The following is a 9999-nucleotide window of genomic DNA, read 5'->3' on the forward strand; positions in this document are numbered from 1 at the left end:
AAACCATCTTGAAAACACTTGGTTTTAGGGTTTTAGTGTTGCCTTTCTTCCACTCACACAAGAGCCCTGGAACAGAATGGGCTCTCCCTGGGCAGGTCTGCCTCACCATTTCATCTGCGACCACCTCCCTCTGTCGGTCGATTCCTCCTCCATCTGGGCCTGACTCAAAGCTCCACGTCCAGTGGCAACGCTGGGTTGCCAGAAGAGGTTTGGGAAAGTGAAGAATGGAATTTACCTAGGGGAATGCTGAAAGGTAATGAAGCAGGAAGCCAGTAAACATTTGCCCAAATCCCGTTTCTTCCAGCCTGTGGATGCTGTTTATTCCTCACGAATGCAGACACGTCTGGAGAGGCTGCTGTGTCACAGTCACCCTGGAATGCACTGCGCTTTCTCAAAGGTGGCATTGTGACCTGAACGCCGCTGGGTTTGGAATGATCAGACGCACAAGCCAGGAGGGATTTTTCAGGGGAAGATTTTTTTAATGCTCTGCCTCTATCTGGAAGTGATTCCTCCATCCTCAGAGGGGTGGAGCAGCTCTGGGAGATGCCACAGAGGTCCTGGAGAACGTTCAGAATTGCATCTTCTCAACTTTGAAACCATCTTCATAGCCTCTGAGTTAGCCAGTAATGAGAATTGATGGAGTCTAGTCAGAATCGCATTTCTGTATGAATAAGACCTACTTCCGCTCTTCTGCCCAGATTTTGACCTTGAAGAGCAGCCAAAATTTGACTCTCTTTTAAGCCTGAAGTCAGGGCAAACGATACCGTTCCAAACTCCTCTCTGCAGCGCCTGCCACCGCTCAGCAGAGATCCACAGACATATAAATCAGCGTTGGCTCCGTGTAGAGGAGGATGGAGATCCCGACAGCTCCCGGAGAAGCCATACCCAGAACAATTAGTTACCAGCAACACGCATTCCAAACTGCGCATCACAGAAAACAGGAACCTCCCAAGTTTGGTGCACTTAAGAACAGAAGCAGCTGGAAAAACAGAAAAAAAAAAAAATTGGCAAAGATTCTAACACAAGGCTACATTTTCGCTTGAGGCTGAATGTTTGTGTCCCTCCCCAAATCCGTACGTTGAAACCTAATCCCTAAAAGGATGGGATTTGGAGGTGGGGCCTATGGGAGGGGCTCAGGTCATGAGGATTCTGCCCTCATGCATGGAACTCGTGCCCTTAGAGAAGGGACCCCAGAGATCCCATGCCTCTTCCACCATGTGAAGACACAGAGAAAGAACAGTTAAGAACCAGGAATCAGGCTTTCACCAGACACTAACCTCCAGAACAATGAGAAATAAATGTTTGTTGCTTATAAGTCAGTCTGTCTATGGAATTTTTGTTATAGCAGCCCAAACGGACTAAGAGAACTTTGAACAGTGAGAAGAAGAAACAGAGAAGCCGCTGCAGCTGTTATAGGAAGCCCTACCATGAGAAAAGGACATTCCAAAACGGCATTGGAAGAACACATCAGTGAATTAGATGATGGAGAGCAGGAAAGGATACAAACTGGACCAAATCAAAGATAGTCTCATCACCTCCCTCACGGGAAGGAATCCAAAGGAACGTATTATACAAGTTAGTTTTTACCATGATAGTCATACTGAAGATACTATGTAGTAAATTCGATATGGTTCTCACTTCATAGCTTATGTGCGATCATTCGGAATTAATAAAAATATTTTTTTCTTCCTAAACTCCCAAGGTAAAGAATCCCTTCAGGTTTTTTCTAGATAGGTATCTGATAGGTCTAGGTAGGTCATCCCTGCTGCCAAGTAAAGTCAGGATTCCGGTGCCCAGACTGGAGAGCTCAGATGACCAGCGCTCCCTACAGAACTGCACCAGGACCAGGCTTCTTCCCACCTGGGTGTGCTCCAAGCTACCCTTCACATCTACCATCTCCTTTCATGCTCACAATGCTTTTGTAAGGCAAGTAGGGTAGATATTTGACAGGTAAGGAAGAAGAGGCCCAGGAAAGCAAGGGTCACGAAGTTGGCAAATGACAATGCTTTATCATTGAAACTGACTCTTGGGTCCTGTCCTCCAGCCCCTACTGCCCACCTGGCAAACCCTTCCAGAAAAATGCTGTGAATACTCAGTGTTCAAGCCAACAAGGAAAGATGTGTTTTAGACGCTTCTGAGGATGGCTTCACAGTTTCTTTGGGATCTACCCTGAGCCCAGAGGTGGACGCTCAATAGACATATCTGAAACATGAGATCTCGCTGCACCCTGGCCATGGCTGATGGATCCAGGTGGACACCTGTTCCATTCAGAACATATCTCACAAACACATACACAGACACACACACACACCCCAAATTCAGAGAGAGAGAGTTATTGGAGCTAGATTCTGTTGGGGGAGATTCTCTGAAGCAATTCTTCTTGGATGCTGGTGAAATACTTCAGTATCCATTCAATTTTTTAATAGAATTTAATTTTTTTTTAATTTGCCTAATTAATCACTTTCTGCTACTTGCAATCAAAGAACCGTTAACTAATACAATACAATTTCTGCAATCTCTCCCATTCTGGGTCTTAAACGTGTTTTCACATAACACCTCTTGCTCTTATCCAAGTGCAGTTCTCTCTTCATTGATTATCTTCTCTGCATTTCTCTAACAATGGCAAAGTTGGGATACTTTCCATTTTGGTCACATTTTCCTTAGACTCACCAGCTATTGACCTTCTCAGATGACCAGGAAAACAAATTAGAGGCTGGAGAGAAAAAACACACTTAGGCACTTAAGACGGATGAATGGACTGGCAAAAAGCCAATGGGACTGTGAAATTCCTGTTAAATTAATAAACTCCCTGTCAAATTGCCTCAGTTCCTCTGAAAACTGAGAAGGCCCACCAAAACCAGCTGGTTGATTCACATTGCTGGCTGGGTCAGTTCAGTATCCTTAAATCACCTTTCTTTTGAGTAGAAATTGCAGTTCATGTAATACCAGATCAGCAGGCTTGTAGGTAAAATAACACTCAGAAGAAGAGTATTATGAGCTCTGAGCTTGCGAGTGGAGTTATACATATTTTAAAAATCATCGTTTAAACCTTAATCCCTGCCTTTGCTTGAACTAAGGGAGACAAGGATGGACTTTCAGTGGCTCTTCCATTGGATAAGGCTGAGTGCAGTGGCTATAAATTAGAAAATAACAAGTAGAGCTGTGAGGCAGCACTTGCCGTGCCCTGGAGATTTCCCACAGCTTTACTGACCGCTCTGCAGAATTATGGGGAAAGCAGATCTGGCACAGACTCCAGGGAAGGGGAATGATTTGCACAAGTGCCTAAAACACTGCACACAGAGCCCTTCTCATCCCTAGGTGGCATCAAACATGGATGACCAAGAGGGTATTTTATGAACTTCCAGAGGACTTCAGTGTGGCTAAAGGTGCTCTTAATTGGTTTTCTATTCAGAGACATTAAATTAACTTTACCTAAAAATATTGCTTACTTAAGTCAATGAAGGAAAATTGGATTTAGATTTAGAGACTCAGTACAGCTGCAAAATAAGCTCTAAAACCTTCACGTTTGTACCATATGGGCGAAGCAAAGAGCAAATGACTTTGCAATTCTTGATTTGAGTGTAAGTACTATTGTGTCTGACACCAACTACTTTTTCACTCTTTCAGTTTGATATTGGGGGAAGATAAAAAAAGTTAAAGAAACAGAGTCAGATTTGGATTCCTCTAAGCCGTTAGTCACCACAGATGGGTAAGCCACCTCACTGAGATGGAGCCAATATCAGAACCAAGCAGATCCAGCCTTGCTCTCTTAGTCGGATATATTTAGACACAAAGAAAGAGCACTGAGTAGTGAGTCCTGAGGCTCAGGTCCAAAGCCCAACTTAGACAAGCACTTTCTCCTGAGTGAGACTACAAAATAAAGGATCTCAAGATTCAATCATCTCTAAATCTCCTTCCAAGTCTGAATCATGCTTATAAATGGCCATTTTCTTTATTATTTCTTATTATCCTAAAATTTGGGTAAATTTTATCTCTAAAAGTTCTATGCAAAATCTGAACATAATAAACTCTTTTTTTAAATTTTATTGACCTATAGTTGATTTAATGTTGTGTTCATTTCTGCCGTACAGCAAAGTGATTCAGTTATACATATATATATTCTTTTTCATATCCGTTTCTATTATGGTTTATCACAGGAGATCGAATGTAGTTCCCTGTGCTATACAGTAGGACCTTGTTGTTTAGCCTTCCTATATATACTAGTTTGCATCTGCTAATCCCATACTTCCAATCACTCCCTCCCCTCCCCCTCCCCCTCCCCCTTGGCAACCACAAGTCTGTTCTCTGTATCTGTGAGTCTGTTTCTGTTTCATAGATATGAACATAATAAACTCTTATTTATCTAAAATCTAAGCACCCCAAATCTTCAATAGTCAGAATGATCTTTGTTAAAACATGTAATGTTCATATTAATTGTTACTACATTGTACAATATCCTGAATGAGCTTCAAAATCATAAAGAAAAGATAAATTTCTGTTCAGTTTGGCTTTAAGAAGTATATTCTAATTCTCTTCCAGGGAAATTCTCAGGAAGTGAGAGACAAATCAGAGTGGCTCAAAAAAGATGGGCATCCTCTATTATTCCGCCAGATTCTCTAAACCTCAGCAGTGAGGCTGTGGCTTGCGTTGATGTTTTCCCCCCTTGTAAGTAAATCTCCTTTCGTTTGAACTTGCCTCATTTCCATCAGTTATTCTTGGCATCCAGAAAAGAGATAATGGTTTGGGGTTTTTTTTTAATTTGTTTGTTTGTTTTACTAAAATCAGAAAACTGCCAGGCCAGCAACACGAAGAAAAGAGTCACAGACGGCTTCATTTCTTTAGATCTTAAAAGGACTGACCCAACTTGGAGGGAAAGTTTCCTTTAATCCAAAATTGTGTTAGAGGAAACTTCTTTTGTTTTATCATAGAGAACTAAGTGCAACCATTTAAGAAGTTTATCCTTTCCCAGAGCGAACACAGTCGTTCAGTAAAGATGCTCAGAGAGCAGCACGAGCCAGGCACCCCGCAGACCCTGGGCATGTGGTGGTGGGTGAGATGCTGTCCCCTCTTCAAGGCCATACCATCTCTCTGGGAGACAGACAAGTCCACCCTGGCAAGCCCCTGGCTCGGGAAAACACCACGTGCCACGGGGCAGCCAAAGGATGGGAAGAGAAGCCCCCCTGAGAGCTATTTGCATTAGGGGAAAACTTCAGAAGGGGTTAACTTTATCCTTCCTTTTCATTCTTTTTTTAAGGTATTGTATAATCGTGACCAAGACCAGCAGACTGTAGAGCCAGGCAGGCGGGATTCAAATCGCAGTTTAGCCATTTACTAGCTGAGTGACCCTGGGTAAGTTATTGAACCTCTCTGTGCCTCACATTTCCCACAGTCAAAAGGAGATAATGGCAATGCCTGTTTCCTAGGGTTGTTGTGAAGATTTAAAGCGCTCAGACCCATGCCTGGTGCGAGCTACTTACAGGTTCCTATTTACCTTCAATGTTTTAGGTTCTAATGGCTCGCCCATTTAACCTCCATCTAACACTTTCAAGGTTCTCACACATAGAAGAGAAGGTGAAACTGAGCGGCAAGCTCTCTGAAGAGTCAGCGTGGTTTCCAAGCAACCTGGCCCCCATCCACCTTCCCCACCTCCCCGCTCACCGCTCTCCCCAGTGAGCTCCTGTCTGCCCCGTCCTTCTGACCTTCTTCCCACCCCATCCCTCACCCTCCCAGTGTTCTGGTCGCCTTCTACTTCCCCCTTGGAGGCCCCCTGATGTCATCAGGCTGCGTTGCCTATCTCTGTGCTGCTCCTCACGACACTCTATTCCTTTTAGGGTCCTGCTTTGCATACTACTCAGTATTATACTTAGTATTTTAATACTTCTTTTACTCTCCTAGCCTTACTAGATTGTAAATCCTTAAAGGCAAGGCCATGTCTTACTCATATTGGTAGGAGTTGCGAGCACAGTGGCTTTCAAGCAGCTGTTCCTGAATTTGTTTCATACATAAATGTATGAAGTGCAAACAAATAAACAAAACCCATAAAAAACATAGCGAAGTAGAGGGCAGCTTCTGAAGTCAGACAGACTTCAGTTCTGGCTCTGTCAATACTGGCTGTGGGACCTTGTGCAGTAATTCTATCGGTTCCTAATCTCCCCGTCAATAAAGAGGAAATCACAGGACCTCCCTTACAGGGTTGTTGGAGGATTAAATGAGATAATGTGTATAAAGGACCTAGAAGGGCACCTGGCATTTAGTAAGAGTTCAATAACTGTTAGCCATAGTTGCAATTGTCTTGTTACCTCCCTCTTTATTATAACTAATCTGGGGTAATTTTGTTTATGGGAAAATGTCCCTCCACTTACCAATGACCTCTAAGGAGAAAAATGTATTCTAATGCAATACAACCATTAAGGGTAACGACTATGAACCTGAGTTAATAAAAAAAAAATTCTAAATATGCTAAGCATATCTGCTTAAGAATTCCAGGAAGTAAGTTTAGTATTTTAGGAACCTGTCCATCAAACAAACATTTTCAAATGTCAGCACTACAGAAGAGTTCCCATCTATAAGTCATTTTGTCCCTAGCCATATAATAATACGATCTATAGTTCACCTGTCTGAAGGCTTTGTAAAGGTCACTTGGTGGCAAGTTCTATTTTCCCTTAATATAGCTAGTGGGAAACAAGGCACAGAGAAACATTTGGCTCCAAGATAATAGAATTAGTGGCAAAGCTTATCCAGAAAATCTATTCATTCGCAAGCCCTTGTCCTAATACCAAATGCAGAAGGAAATCTCATTGAGTTGTTCTTTTAAGTATAACTTTTAGTAAAAGGGCATACCATTAAACTGAACCTTCAAAAATCCCAATCTCCAGTGAAGATGATGTTGAAATATATAGCATTCTGGTGGTCTTGCCTGTTGATAATAAAAACTTCAAGTATCAACTGGGACCCATGCAGGAGATAGAAACGAGTTATTTTAACAGAGAGAAGATTATATAAAAAGTTGTTAACTAGCTATCAAAAACCTTAAAAGGAAAAGAGAAGGCTATCATGGAGGTAGCAGCGGCAGGAAGCAGCTACCAACGCTAGACCTAGAGGAAAAAAGGGAAGATGTTGGAATTATTAAAACTTAGAAGCTTGGAGGTAGGGTGCCATGGAGGTGAGACTCAGATGCTTAGAAGGGGCGTTATACCCATTATCTTGTAATAACAGATAATGCAATGTATCTGCCAAAATACTGAATCACTCTGCTGTACACCTGAAACTAACACAACACTGTAAGTCAACTGTACTCCAATACAAAAAAGGAGGGGCAGCTATTTGGCTGGTGCTGGTTTCCCTGAGCTTGGAGGGTGGGCTCCATGGGCCTGGAACCCAGACCCCTAAAGAAAGGGCATCAACCAGCTGCTGCTAACTTCTTGGAGGGGTGTGAGGGGGCTGATTCTGAGTGTTACAAACACTGCTGCCTGGATTCAACTACTACTCCAGGAGTGAAATGTGACTGTAGGATGACGGCTTTGCAAGGGTGATACAAGGACAGGAACCAAAAGGAAAGAAGGAAGTCCCTTTACTAAACCCTCCTCCCTTCTTCTGGTCTTTGGCACGTGCAGTCCACAGAGCTGAACCAGAAAGCAGCTGGCGAAGCAAAAAAAATGCTTTGCAGGGTCAAGCCTGGTTGATGTCACAACGTAGTGAAGAAAAAGGCGGGTTGGGGACTAAGAAACTTAACTGGCACATGTGCCTAGAGGAGGGGACATTTTCAAATATTTTGCTTCACTTTATCGTAATTTATACCCAATCAGTGATCTGCCTCGTATATTTCGCTTGGCTCCTGTTTGCAAACTTCCAATCGTAACTGAGGTAAGAAAATGGTCTTACCAATCCAAACATTTGTTTTTATTAGGCTTTTAGATTAAAATTAGAGGTTTTTTAAGAAAGCACAACAGTGGATTTTTCTACCCTGAAGCCCTAAAAAGTTATGATTTATCCACTATACTTATTTTCATAAATGCTGTTTATCGTCAAGAAAATATATATGAATCTGTAATTGTAAAAGACGATTGAAAGATAACACTGTGAACCTAATAGACTCTGTAATGTATCAGTAAATAACTATAATGAATAACTTTAGTGCTGGGAATTGCTAATGGAATGCACATATCACTGGAAAATGCTCAGTGTTTTTGTTGTTATTGGCTTCGTTTGAATTGTTACAAAGAATGAATTGTCCAAGACATCTAATCCCTAACCCAACCCGTTAAAACTAGATTTCATTTTGCTCAGAAGTAACTAAGAAGTTGTATTCAGATTCAATGGAGACCAATTCTGAGATATTTAGCCAAAGAATATACTCCTATTCATATAGGAGTGCTATCAATTCAAGAAGCATTCTTAGGATGGATTAAATAATACATATCTGTCACTAAATATAACTTTGTAGATTAAGGTTAAAACAAGGTCTGGAATTCAAGGAGCCAATAGTTTAATTGAAAAGATGCTCCTAACACATGGAAAAGGGTCTGAGTCTGAGACAGGTAGCTGATCGCCTCCTGGCAGTGGGGCATCTGGAAGCCCAGCTAAGCACATTTCCCTGCCTCCCTTGCAGCAATCTGTAGTGATAAATTTCTTTCCGGTGGACCCTGACAGAGTTGGGATGCTTGGGTCATACAATACCCCACACTTGCCCCTCCATGTTTCTCCCCTTGCCTTGGGATACAATGGCAAAAAGACTAACTAGAGTGACCCTGAAGGCCATGTACTGAGGACAGCAGAGCCACATCATCCCAAGTTTCTAAATGACTGTACAGAGCAGAGAGGGTCCCCTCCCACCTCCCCCAATCCACAACCTAGAACTACTTCCTTGCACTATGATAGGAGAAATAAACCTCCACTACAGGGACTTCCCTGGCGGTCCAGTGGTTAAGACTCCACGCTTCCACTGCAGGGGGAATGGGTTCAATCCCTGGTCAGGGAACTAAGATCCCGCGTGCCGTGCGTTGCGGCCAAAAAAATAAAAATTTTAAAAAATTAAACTAACAAACAAAACATCTACTACATTTAAGCTAATATACTTTGGGTCTATTTGTTACAGGAGTTTAGTCCAGTCTAATCGATATGCAGTTGAAGATCAATACATTGTCTAGAAGGATTTGAAGTAGTCAGGTTAGAGTTCCTAGAAGAAATAAAACCTAATCTGGGTTTTAGTTAATAACAACCACAGTTCATTTAGAATCTTTTTGTGCCAGGGACTATGTCAAGAACTGACATGTATTATCTAAGTGTCACAACAGCCCTTCACATCATGTGTTATTAAACCTTACTTTGCCAATGAAGACGCTGAACGTCAGAGCAGTTGGGTAATTTTCCCCTAAGTCGTACAGCAATAATGAATGTTAGGCCTATAATTTGAATGCAGGTATTTCTGCCTCCAAAGCCCTTGCAGGCTGGTTGGGGGATAGTATAAGGAAAGGCATGGAGGGATGTATTATCACGGCAGGTGTGGGCTGGGAGTGACAATGGCTATGACTTTTCCTTCCCAGTAATACTCTTGTAGAAGAAGGAATCCACCTTGCTCTCCCTTTCCTCAAACCAGTCTTGACTCCTGAAATCTAGTCTGTGCTGCTCTCTTCTCCATCAGTGCTACAGCAATGGGAAAGGCCAGAATGAATTATCAAAGTGTTCAGAGATGATAAAGAAACCAAAACCCAGCTCTCACTCACATCCCCCACACTCCCAAACAGGAGCCCCGTCCCTCTGAGAGATGACTGAATAGACACCAGAAGACAATTAAATGGGTGACCCTTCCTATGCTGAAGGAGGCCCAGGAGGATTGGAAGGGTGAGGGACAGTGACCTTGGCCACAGAACAGAAGAAGCCTAATCAAAGGCAAATACACATTGTTCAAGATTGCCAACCATTTGCATAGATAATCAAGAGCCAACTGTAAGTCATTTGTTTTTGGCATTTGGATGGCCCTACAGGAGTCCAAGGCAAATA

At 42.5% G+C, this 9999-nt stretch overlaps 1 long non-coding RNA gene across 1 annotated transcript in view; it reads left to right on the forward strand.

Moving 5' to 3' along the window:
* LOC309642043 overlaps positions 1-9999 on the forward strand; it is a 371803-nt gene that overhangs the window by 327951 nt on the left and 33853 nt on the right. The window lies entirely within an intron of this gene.

This window comes from Balaenoptera physalus (assembly GCF_965194825.1).
Source record: "Balaenoptera physalus genome assembly, chromosome: 13".
Classification (NCBI taxonomy): domain Eukaryota; kingdom Metazoa; phylum Chordata; class Mammalia; order Artiodactyla; family Balaenopteridae; genus Balaenoptera; species Balaenoptera physalus.